The 12,328-nt window shown below is 42.4% G+C and overlaps 1 protein-coding gene across 5 annotated transcripts in view; it reads right to left on the bottom strand.

Annotated features, from left to right (window-relative positions):
• Positions 1 to 12,328, bottom strand: part of LOC311101853 (SPRY domain-containing SOCS box protein 4-like) — a 60,368-nt gene that overhangs the window by 30,609 nt on the left and 17,431 nt on the right. For 4 of the 5 annotated variants that reach the window (XR_014609957.1, XR_014609958.1, XR_014609959.1 and 1 more), the window contains exon 2: positions 150 to 247. The gene's annotated coding sequence lies outside the window, so the exon portion shown is untranslated. Of the gene's footprint in view, positions 1 to 149; positions 248 to 8,065; positions 8,152 to 12,328 lie in introns of those variants that run through there. The other variant, XM_084143065.1, reaches the window with a different exon arrangement.

Below are 12,328 nucleotides of genomic sequence, written 5' to 3' on the forward strand. Positions count from 1 at the left end.
CAAAGTCCACTCTTGTTTTGTGCCTGTTTTACACTTTGAATGGGTCTGAAATGCAGTCAATGTCCAATAAAGGAGTTGAATTGGGTCCATCATCTGTAAGGAGCAAATTATTAGTAGATGAGTGTTCTGCTGGCTGTGGGTGAGCTCACCTGTTAATCCATCTGAGAGCTGGCGTCCGCAGCGAACCACCAAATCACCAAGTCCAAAGGTCACAGGTCAATCACCTTACAGCGGCCCTGCCTACTTCCTGAGGAGAAACAGAAGGGGGCCAATGAGACAGCAGGTAGAATAAGGACAGTACATATAGACAGTGTCTGGAAACGCTACTAGCGGTCAAATCCTTGCATCCTTAGTCCTTGTTTACTCACCTCTCGCTTAAAAGTGGATTGGAGGAGAGGATCCAATGAGACAACCGGTAGAATTAGACAGGACACAGGCCTAGACAGTGACGTGTGATAAGGCAGGCGCCTTGGGAGGTGAAAGATAAGGACACTAAAATGTAAGGGTACTAAACTTGAGTGTAGGGGAATTCAGAGTTAAACAGTGACCTAGTAAACTTGAGGTCAAGGAACTTTAGTAACCTGGATGTGCAGTACAGCTACTTTAATAGGCTTAAGCACGGGACATTCCCTCAGACCTTAGCCAAGATCACAGGACTGAAGGATCTAACCATTACATAACCAATGTCCACATGAGGCAAGCAGGTGACATTACACAGGGAGACATTCTGTACCAAGTGGAAATAGCTCAATACCAATTAACCTATGTCCAACCAGAGGGAAGGTAAGTCAGAGAGAAAGGAGAGTGAGGGAGGAATGGCGAGAGAGAAACCGTATTCATGAGGCATTGCAATCCTAATCTTCATCAAATTTTCAGGAGGCGACTCTTCAAACATTACCAGGCGTGTAGTGCCGCACCGCCTGTCGTTAGCTGGCTAAATTGGCCATTAGGCCAGGGCGGAACTGATGAAACGACTCCATGGGCTGCATCGCTGTAGTACATTTCTCAGCCTAAGGCAAAAACAGCCTCTAATCACAATGTGACTACAAGGTTTCTCGTGTACAGAATAATTCCCAGCCTCCATACACACACACACACACACACACACACACCTTTCTCCAGACAACAAACCTATCCTCACGGTGCCTCTGCTCCTTCCACCTTCCAGCAAACTAGACACAAACACACTTAACAAGTCCAACATACCACCAAACCTCTAAACCAGCAGTAACTTCAATCCTCAACCACCTGGTGAAACACTGGAGACTAGACTACATCCATCTGCTGTGTAAAGTGCTGCATCCTCCAGTATCATTGGGTGGAAAGCTGGTTTTAAATGGGGTGTTTATCCACCTGTTGAGTCTACAGATGTTGCTGGGCGGAACTGGGAGCTCTCTGCCATTTGATGAGATTAGAAGGGATGAGAGACGTCAGGCCTGATTAATACATCACACCTTTCTCATTACAGCTACCTTCACCTCTCTCACAATCTCCCTGTCTCTCTCGCTAGGCCTGGGCTCAGCAGCAATTAAGCTAAATGAGGATTGGAGAGAAGATTCCTGTGGAGAATAATCCAATGGATGCTCAACATCAATGTGCAGAAAATTGACTTTTTAGGAATCTTAGTCTTCATCCGAGATCCATGTAGCATAAATGCAAATGTTTCCATAGCAGGGCAGACTATAGTACATACGATAAGGGATTTTAACCTATAGAGGGCACTTTGCATCATATGGGAAAACGCACAAAAAGCCTAAGTGGCAAGGTGGGGGGGGGGGGGGGGGGGGGTAGAGAAGGTGAAAGTGCTGGGCATATTAAAGTGCCCTTCCCTCAGGCCTCCAGTCCAGCGTCATCATGACTAATCTACTGATTAGAGGGGTCATCTCTCCCAGCTCATCAGGCCCACAGGCAAAAACACAAACAAACAAACACATGGAGTGATGTGAGGGAGCAGGTTGGAACAGCCTCTTATTGCTCTTCCTTTACAATTCACCACCCGTTTCCTTCCCCTCTCCCTCATTCACTCACTGAATCTTCTTCAGAATGGGTCTTTATTGTTCCATTGTGTGTCCCCCCCCCCCATCACCACACACACACGCCGAGGTTACCCTGACTCCAGCACTCAAATCAATAAACACTTGTTTTGTGTGGACATACCGGTATGAGGGTTGAATGGGCATTGAAAGGAGAATGTCACTAAGGTCACAGCGAAACAAACAGTGGAGAGAAAAAAAGGTCAGATATCTCCTGGTTTGTTTGGGTACTGGTTTCTCTCTACAAAAGAACAGCAGGTTTGTACTACATCAAGCCAATGATGCTTTGGGTTGGGGTGCATCAAGCTTATATGTGCCAACTGGGCTAAACAGAGAGAACTATAGGATGCTACTGTTTTGATTTGATTCCAGATCAGAACCCATCCATTGATATAGGCTGTTTATCTCCCAAAAGAGCAGTCTTCCTTCTACAGTAAGTAGGGCTGCCACAAGGGGGGCTGCCACAATTATCGCATAATCGTATAACCAACAATTATGGGCAATAACCGTGAACAATATCAATCATCATAGTCTCAATACATTTATTTTATGAGGGGGGGATTGAACTTTATTTTCAAGTAGATACAGTTTACCCAATAGTAGTATCTTATTTTTACATGAAGTGGGTAAAGTTGGTAATTTGTTGTATTCATTAGGTATGTCATAGCTATACCATTAGGTACAGTGCCTTGCAAAAGTATTCATCCCCCTTGGCGTTTTTCCTATTTTGTTGCATTACAACCTGTAATTTAAAATGATTTTTATTTGGATTTCATGTAATGGACATACACAGAATAGTCCAAAATGGTGAAGTGAAATGAAAAAAATTACTTGTTTCAAAAAATGCTAAAAAATTAATAGCAGAAAAGTGGTGCGTGCATATGTATTCACCACCTTTGCTATGAAGCCCCTAAATAAGATCTGGTGCAATCAATTACCTTCAGAAGTCACATAATTAGTTAAATAAAGTCCACTTGTGCGTTACATGATCTGTCACATGATCTCAGTATATATACACACACACACACACACACCTGTTCTGAAAGTCCCCAGAGTCTGCAACACCACTAAGCAAGGGGCACCACCAAGCATGCGGCACCATGAAGATCAAGGAGCTCTCCAAACAGGTCAGGGTTGGGTTATAAAAAAATACCAGAAACTTTGAACATCCCACGAAGCACCATTAAATCCATTATTAAAAAATTGAAAGAATATGGCACCACAACAAACCTGCCAAGAGAGTGCCGCCCACCAAAACTCACGGACCAGGCAAGGAGGGCATTCATCAGAGGCAACACCCTGATTAACTCTTTAGTATTATCCCAGTTTACCTATGTGCTTATTGTCTTGCCTACGAATAGCGAACAGTTTTTAAAATTATATGAGAAAAAAATATTCAATTTTATTTGGAACGGCAAGCCAGACAAAATTAAACGGGCCTATTTATATAATGAATATGAATTCGGAGGACAGAAATTATTAAATATTAAAGCATTAGACCTATCACTAAAAGCTTCAGTCATACAAAAGTTATACTTAAATCCGAACTGGTTCTCTAGCAAATTAGTAAGATTGTCTCACCCAATGTTCAAGAATGGCCTGTTTCCCTTTATTCAGATTACAACCACTCACTTTCAGTTATTTGAAAAGGAAATAATCTCCCAAATATCACTATTTCTAAAACAAGCCATAGAAAGTTGGTTGCAATTTCAATTGAATCCTCCAGAAACGACAGAACAAATAATGCAACAAATAGTGGTTAAACTCAAATATACTAATTGACAAAAAAACTTTTTTTTTTTGACAATTTAAAAAAAGGTATAATCTTCGTAAATGATATCATCGGTAGGACTGGTGGAGTTATGTCGCACATGCAGCTAACAAAAACATATGGAAATGTCTGCTCTACCCATAATTACAACCAAATAATTGCAGCCTTACCGCAAAAATGGAAGAGGAAAGTGGAAGGGGGAGAAAGTAAGGAACTTGTCTGTCGGCCTTGCATTAAAGAACATAATTGGTTAAGGAAAACTGTGATAAATAAAAAAGTATATCAGTTTCATTTAAGGACCAAAGGATTGACAGCCGTCCCATATAGATTGCAAAATAGTTGGGAAGAGATTTTTGACGTACCGATCCCATGGCATAGTGTTTATAAACTGACACACAAAACGACACCGGATTCAAAACTTAGAATCTTTCAATTTAAATTATTATATACAATTCTTGCTACCAATAGAATGTTATTTATATGGGGGATACAATCTTCCCAGCTCTACAGATTTTGCTGCGAAGAGACAGAATCATTAGATCATTTGTTTTGGTACTGTCCATTTGTAGCTTGTTTTTGGACAGGAATGGCTAAAGGATTGCAATATTTACCTGGAGCTAACCTTGCAGATAGCATTACTGGGTGATCTGAAAAATCATAGTCAATCGATCAATAATATAATAATACTTTTAGCAAAAATGTTTATTTTCAATTCACAATCTGTAGAAACAATGAGAATAGAAAGGTTCAGAACTTCTGTAAGACATCACAGTACAGTTGAAATATATATGGCAAATAGAAATCCTATATGGATGGTGTTAAGAGATAGATGGGAGGTGTTGAATGGAATTGAAGGATGGGACTAATAACAACAAATAATAACAAGATAACTAATAATGTAAGCATACTGTGTCCATAATAAGTATATAGGTTGGGAGCTTTTGTGAAAGAGCACAGTCAGAAAGATATGGCATATAGAAGCAAACCAGATGGACATCATGAAAATGATCGGAGAGGTTGAGAGTAGAAGAAGTTCAGGAGAAAAAACAAACAAAATATAATTATTGTAGAATTGACTGTGTCCATAAAATGTAGATAGTAGGTATGAGCTGGAAGTAGAGGCCTAAGCATTGTTGTTCACTAGTTTACTCCAAGTAGGGAAAGGGTGGCGGGGTTGGAAAGTAATAAAGGGGAATATATATATTTTTAAAGGATAAGTGTATGTATGTGTGTGTGTATATATTTTAAAAAACATGGGGGATTGGAAGTGATGCAGACAATAATTGATGAAAGTTACAATCTATCTGCAATATTAAGCTGATCTACCCCCCCCCCCAAAAAAAAAGAAAAAAAAAAGAGACCAAAGATAACCCTGAAGGAGCTGCAAAGCTCCACAGCAGAGATTAGAGTATCTGTCCACAGGACCACTTTAAGCCGTACACTCCACAGAGCTGGGCTTCATGGAAGAGTGGCCAGAAAAAAGCCATTGCTTAAAGAAAAAAATAAGCAAACACGTTTGGTGTTTGCTGTTACGTGTGACATGTTTTTCTTTCTCCCAATCATCCTTTGTAATGTGTGTGTGTGTGTGGTTCAGAGTGGTTGTTCTGGTTATTACAGGTGTGCTGCGTTGTGGCTGACGATGGTGGGCGTGGCTTTGGTCCAGAGTCCTGGCAGCTGTGGTTGAGTGACTGATTGACTAGAGTATATAAACTGTTTGCCGTGTGAGCTCGAGAGAGAGAGGGCACTTTTTGTTTGGCTGTTTGTCTGAGGATTTGGTTATTGGTTGTTTTGATTTATCTTTGTTTGTGTTCCAGCTTGTCCTCCTGCTGTATTCCACCCTACCTAGGTCCTGGAGAAGGGAAAGGTAGTTCTGCCCATGGGTGTATTCACACGTAGATAATCTACTGTTTTACACACTAGGTTAGCCGGGCGGATGTCACCCCTGTATTTGTGGTAACAGGTAGGAAAGCGGGTTAAGGCTTAGAGTGTGTTGGGAAGGATTAGGTGTGTAGAAGAGGAGGGACCTTTTGTTTATCTTCATTACTTGGACCCCATTCCCAAACATTCCCTTCTCTTACCGTCCCTGGTTTGTTTGATTGGTCTTTGTTTTATTACTGTTTCTTTATGGGTGTTGTATATTATTTTGTTTAGTACCTTACTAAATGTCCCCAGAGGGCTAACATTGAGTTCTGGTTGTTGTGTCTGCTGATATGGTCATTTTAGTTAGTTACACCCCACATTTCTTCCCCATCCATCTAGTTTACATTATGTGCGCAGGCACAGGCATTTACGTCTCCTCCTCAGACGAACTACACCCGAGGGGAGAACATAACATTCGCCAAAAGCCATGTGGGACGCTATGTCTGGTGCAAACCCAACACCTCTCAACACCCAGAGAACACCATCCCCACAGTGAAGTATGGTGGTGGCAGCATCATGCTGTGGGGATGTTTTTCCATCGGCAGGGACTGGGAAACTGGTCAAAATTGAAGGAATGATGGATGGCACTAAATACAGGGAAATTCTTGAGGGAAACCTGTTTCAGTCTTCCAGAGATTTGAGACTGGGACAGAGGTTCACCTTCCAGCAGGACAATGACCCTAAGAATACTGCTAAAGCAACACTTGAGTTGTTTAAGGGGAAACATTTACATGTCTTGGAATGGCCTAGTCAGAGCCCAGACCTCAATCCAATTGAGAATCTGTGGTATGACTTAAAGATTGCTGTACACCAGCGGAACCCATCCAACTTGAAGGAGCAGGAGCATTGTCCTGAAGAATGGGCAAAAATCCCAGTGGCTAGATGTGCCCAGCTTATAGAGAGATACCCCAAGAGACTTGCAGCTGTAATTGCTGCCAAAGGTGGCTCTACAAAGTATTGACTTTGTGGGGGGGGGGGGGGGGGGGGGGGTGAATAGTTATGTACACTCAAGTTCAGTTTTTTTGTCTTATTTCTTGTTTGTTTCACAATAAAAAATATTTTGCATCTTCAAAGTGGTACACATGTTGAAAAAAATCAAATGATACAACCCCCCCAAAATAAAATGTTCATTCCAGGTTGTAAGGCAACAAAATAGGAAAAATGCCAAGGGAGGTGAATATTTTCGCAAGCCACTATGTTGTAGCTATACCATTAGGTATGTCGTAGTTATACCATTAGGTATGTCATAGCATTATGATGCATTACAATACAAATAAAAACAATTAAACAATTATGACAACTGTGGCCATTTTGCATGACAATTAATAGTTACCCAAAACACCATAATCGTCACAGCCCTAACCAACAGCATGTAATGGTAAGGTAATGACAGACCTCACCTTGCAGTTTTATCGCATCTTGAATTAAAGAAAATAAATCATAGCAGCTCTGTGATTGAGGCCGCTTCAATTTAGCTCAAATGCACTTAGGAATACAACTTAGCCGATTGATAGGATGAGGTGGTGGTGGAGGAGGAAAATCCCATTGTACAATCGAGTGCTTTGCAAGGCAGGGGGAGAGAGAAACGCTGGAAGAGTGAGTCATGTTTTTAATGATTTGACATTTGTACGTCAGTGGGAAGACGGGGGCCAGCCATTTATCAGTGTGAGCCACTGGAGATAGAAAAAAAGACTTCTCTTCATCTCCCTCCCTTCAACCCGGTGCTCTTTTCACTCTCTCAAAAAAACACAGTGAGTTTCTCCCCCATAGACTTTACTTGTATACGAGTGCCGGGCTTAATAGCGTCGTCGTCACACACATTAAATTGTGAAATAAAAAGCGGCACGTCATGCCGATGCAGCACAGAAATGAATCACCAGTCGGGAAAGAGCCCTGGGTGCATCTCTTACCCCCCCCCCCCCCCCCTCCATGCTCCCTCCTTCCCCTCACCCCCCCCCCCCCTCCATGCTCCCTCCTTCCCCTCACCACCCCCTTGAGAGAGATGCAATAAATTAGCTCCCAAAATACCCAGCCGGCCCGCCAGCCATTACAGCGTGAGCCTGCAGACTGAGGGGGGCTCTAAAATAAGAACACAAATCATCCCTGAGACATGAGGTTCTGCTCCAACCACTATTTGTTCACCCTGGCAGACAGCACGTTAATAGGCCTATGACTGATTACAGGAATAATTAAGTAATGAAATATTAAAAGAGATTGTTGTTAACATGAGAAACCACAGACATTTGAACCCCTGAGCCTCTGGGATAGCGGTGTGCTAGGTTTAAAAAAATATCCTCAGAGACAGAACTACAGCAAGGGTGCAAGTACAGCATACCTTTACCTTTTGTCAGGAATTTCTCAACTAATTTGGAGCAGTCAGTTGATTCTACTCCACAAAGCCTTGGAGACTGGTGATGATGCGTTCATCTTGAACAAACAAAGAGAAGGCAAACATAAGACGTTAGACGTGCCACCGTTTCACCGTGGGACATTATCTGCTTCCACAAAGCTACCCAAGTCTACCCAATGTAGGCCAATCACTGATTGAAGAAACTATGCACTTAAGACCTATGCAGTCTAAAGTTCAATCCCATGCCTGGTAGACCCTAACTGGATTTCATAAGACTAAAATCGTCTTGTGACTCGAAGGAGACTCGAACCCCGGTCTGTCACATTGACAACCAATTAGTAGCTTGTTAGTATGGATCATAACACACTGACCACCTAATCAAATCCCCTTCTCTGAAGGCAAAACGACATAGGACTCTGTAGTATTTTGTGATCACACTATGCACAGCGTTTTATTTGACATTAGGCTTAATTGGGCACCATGTTAGCAGCTCAAAAGTGCCATGTCACTTAACAGTTAAATTCACTCACGCACGCACACACACTATAGTCATCCTGCCCCCTGTCCCTGGCTTATCCTACGTCACTGTGCTCGTCAAACACCCACCAGGGAGAGATGAAGCCCCCGGGACCGATGACCCTGTTAGGGATGGACAGACCGCTGTCACTCATCTAATCTCAACCCAGTCTGGAAAGGTGGGTGATGTGGACAGGGATGTGATGTGACCTCTACTCATAACAGGGCCCTGCCATGATAGATGTATATGTGTATCAATGACAAACACAATTACATGTGACGCGCGCGCGCACGCACACACACACACACACACACACACACACACACACACACACACACACACACACACACACACACACACACACCAGATAAACGGGCAAACATACACATGCATCAACAGGCAAAACATGCACAAACACCGACCTCATTTCTATATGGTCTGTCACTGCAAGCAGCACAACTCGTAGGCCAGAGCAACCAAAGTTACTTTAAAATATCTATGTAAATACATGTCAGTTCCCAACTAAACAATAGGGAAAGTTGTACAGAATAAATAATTCCACAGGTAGGACCAACTGCTGAGAACAAAAGCTTGTGCAGCGTGGCAGGAGTCAGGAACCTGTTAGAGGAACGCTAGACCCTGTGTAGAGCACATCACTGAACACTAGGGCTGTCCCCGACTAAAATAAATCTTGGTCGACCGAGAGTCGTCTGGTTCTTTCCAACAATCGATTGGTTGAAATTTAAAAACATGTATTTTTCCATATATAGACACACCCTATATTTGAATTAAATCAACTATATGTAGGCTACTGAGCTTGTCTGATTCTTTAAGCGCTGCGATAAAGAAATTAAGACAAATTACTAAAGAGGGAGCCAGAGATCAATACAGCCTAAGCAGAAGAAGAAAACCTGTTCCCGACCCTCCTACTGCTGCTGGCCTTGGCAGATTCTGCCATTATGCTCCTGAAGTTGCCTGTAATAGGCTACACCTTTTCCTTTTGGAGTGCCAATTTATCCTACCATTTCTAATGATCTGCATGCCAGTTATGATTTTCATATGCACATTGTCGTGGAACAGTTTTATTTCATTTATTATAAAAGTCTTCATATCTCAAAATTAATGTAATGTGGTTAAACAAAATTCTAAATGAAAATGATACAAATCTAAAAGTAACTTCTATTGCCATTGCCAATATGTAAAAATAGCCTACATAAAGCCAACAAATAAAAACATTGCAGCCCGCAGGTAGAAAATATCCTGATGAAAATAAATATCGTATAAATCACTTTGGCTACGCATGGCCTGTCTGCAAGGAACTTGAAACATCAACTAGGTCCGGCCTATTTTATGACGTTTCCACCAGATCAGAGCATGACATTTTTTTACCCTTTCATGCTGAGTGGTAATCGAATAGGCTACGTTGAGGAACTATTGTCCTTCTCAATGGATGTAAAAACAGACTTTGTTAACTTGCTGTTTGAGGCGAAGAAAACATTACTTTGAGAAGCCCCACAGTGATGGTGAGTTAAGACACTCAGAAATAGTATCATATCCCCAAATGGGCACACTTATAGGCCTACATTTGCACGCAAGCCAGGTAGACCAGTCCTACTTCTATATGCATAATCAGGTGCGTGTCCTTACTCAAGATTGACAGGAGCACTCCAAACCAAAGACAATGAATAAATTGACAACTGCTAAATGGAATGAAATAAACCAAAACTTTTTTCCTCACAAGTGTAGCCTAGGTTGTGCGCTCCGCAAACATGTCCACTCCTACAACGACATTGGTAAGGCTGTAGTCTTAATAATAATACATTTAATGCAAACAGAAATTACCGTAACCAAACAAACATTGTAGATTAGAAATTAGGGGAATTAATGGTAAAAATGTGCTACTGGTAAACCAACCCCAAGGCCTCCGCAATGGATTAGTCCACTCAGACAGGAGTGAAATCAGACGTGTCTCGTGTGCCATAAAAGAAAAGTGTATATTTGCCACTGCTCAAAAAAATTAATAATCTTGATCCACCAACAGCCTATCGACCAAACAATCAACTAAATGGTCAGACCTACTGGACACAAGACAATTATATTATTCATGCTGGAACTGAGAAACTAACAACAGCTTACAAACAGAGAGAGAACTGGTAAAACTGGAGCTAGTGTGTGTGTCCACCTAAGTGTGTTGACTCTTAAGACTCAGTCAGGTCCCCCAAAAACATTTTCCACTACTAGTCTTGGTTGGCCGGTGATTGACTGAACACTGAAGGACTTGTGTATTGTTCAGCACACTCCGGTGCTCGGGCTTTGGGAAGCAGTGTTCAGTCACAGTCGTGTTCCGGTCGACCAGACTCGCTGTGCGGGGACCACAGTCGAGACACACCTGCTGGGAAGGCCTAGACTGAGGCTACTGCTGCATAGAAACCATAGCCTAACAGGAGGAGCAACGAACACAAGGCAGCCATGATGGTGGGGGTAGTCTTTAAGGAGGCATAGACCCTTATAGCACTTCCATTTACATTAACAACTACCTCTAGATGTTGCAATTATTGTGCCGTCCTGCTGGGAGGATGACTGGCCACCCTGCAACATTACATCCAAATACTTTTTATGCCTTTATCAAATAATTATTCTAAGAATATATTTTTAACTTGGCCAGTATTGAATAGAGGAGAATCCTAACCAATTTTGAGCGCTTGAGAGACGTACGGTTTTACAACCGGAGTATGCAGCATTGGTTTCTTGAACTGTGCAAACGTATTAACTGCGTGTCGGCCATTTGCGGTTCTACACGAGTACCGGTGGAAAGTTATTTTAGGACATGGGACACGACAACACCATTAAGACATACAGTGGGGAGAACAAGTATTTGATACACTGCCGGTTTTGCAGGTTTTCCTACTTACAAAGCATGTAGAGGTCTGTAATTTTTATCATAGGTACACTTCAACTGTGAGAGACGGAATCTAAAACAAAAATCCAGAAAATCACATTGTATGATTTTTAAGTAATGAATTTGCATTTTATTGCATGACATAAGTATTTGATCACCTACCAACCAGTAAGAATTCCAGCTCTCACAGACATGTTAGTTTTTCTTTAAGAAGCCCTCCTGTTCTCCACTCATTACCTGTATTAACTGCACCTGTTTGAACTCGTTACCTGTATAAAAGACACCTGTCCACACACTCAATCAAACAGACTCCAACCTCTCCACAATGGCCAAGACCAGAGAACTGTGTAAGGACATCAGGGATAAAATTGTAGACCTGCACAAGCCTGGGATGGGCTACAGGACAATAGGCAAGCAGCTTGGTGAGAAGGCAACAACTGTTGGCGCAATTATTAGAAAATGGAAGAAGTTCAAGATGACGGTCAATCACCCTCGGTCTGGGGCTCCATGCAAGATCTCACCTCGTGGGGCATCAATGATCATGAGGAAGGTGAGGGATCAGCCCAGAACTACACGGCAGGACCTGGTCAATGACCTGAAGAGAGCTGGGACCACAGTCTCAAAGAAAACCATTAGTAACACACTACGCCATCATGAATTAAAATCCTGCAGCGCACGCAAGGTCCCCCTGCTCAAGCCAGCGCATGTCCAGGCCCGTCTGAAGTTTACCAATGACCATCTGGATGATCCAGAGGAGGAATGGGAGAAGGTCATGTGGTCTGATGAGAAAAAAATAGAGCTTTTTGGTCTAAACTCCACTCGCCGTGTTTGGAGGAAG

Source organism: Coregonus lavaretus (genome assembly GCF_964263955.1).
Source record: "Coregonus lavaretus genome assembly, chromosome: 26".
In the NCBI taxonomy this organism is placed as follows: Eukaryota; Metazoa; Chordata; class Actinopteri; order Salmoniformes; family Salmonidae; genus Coregonus; species Coregonus lavaretus.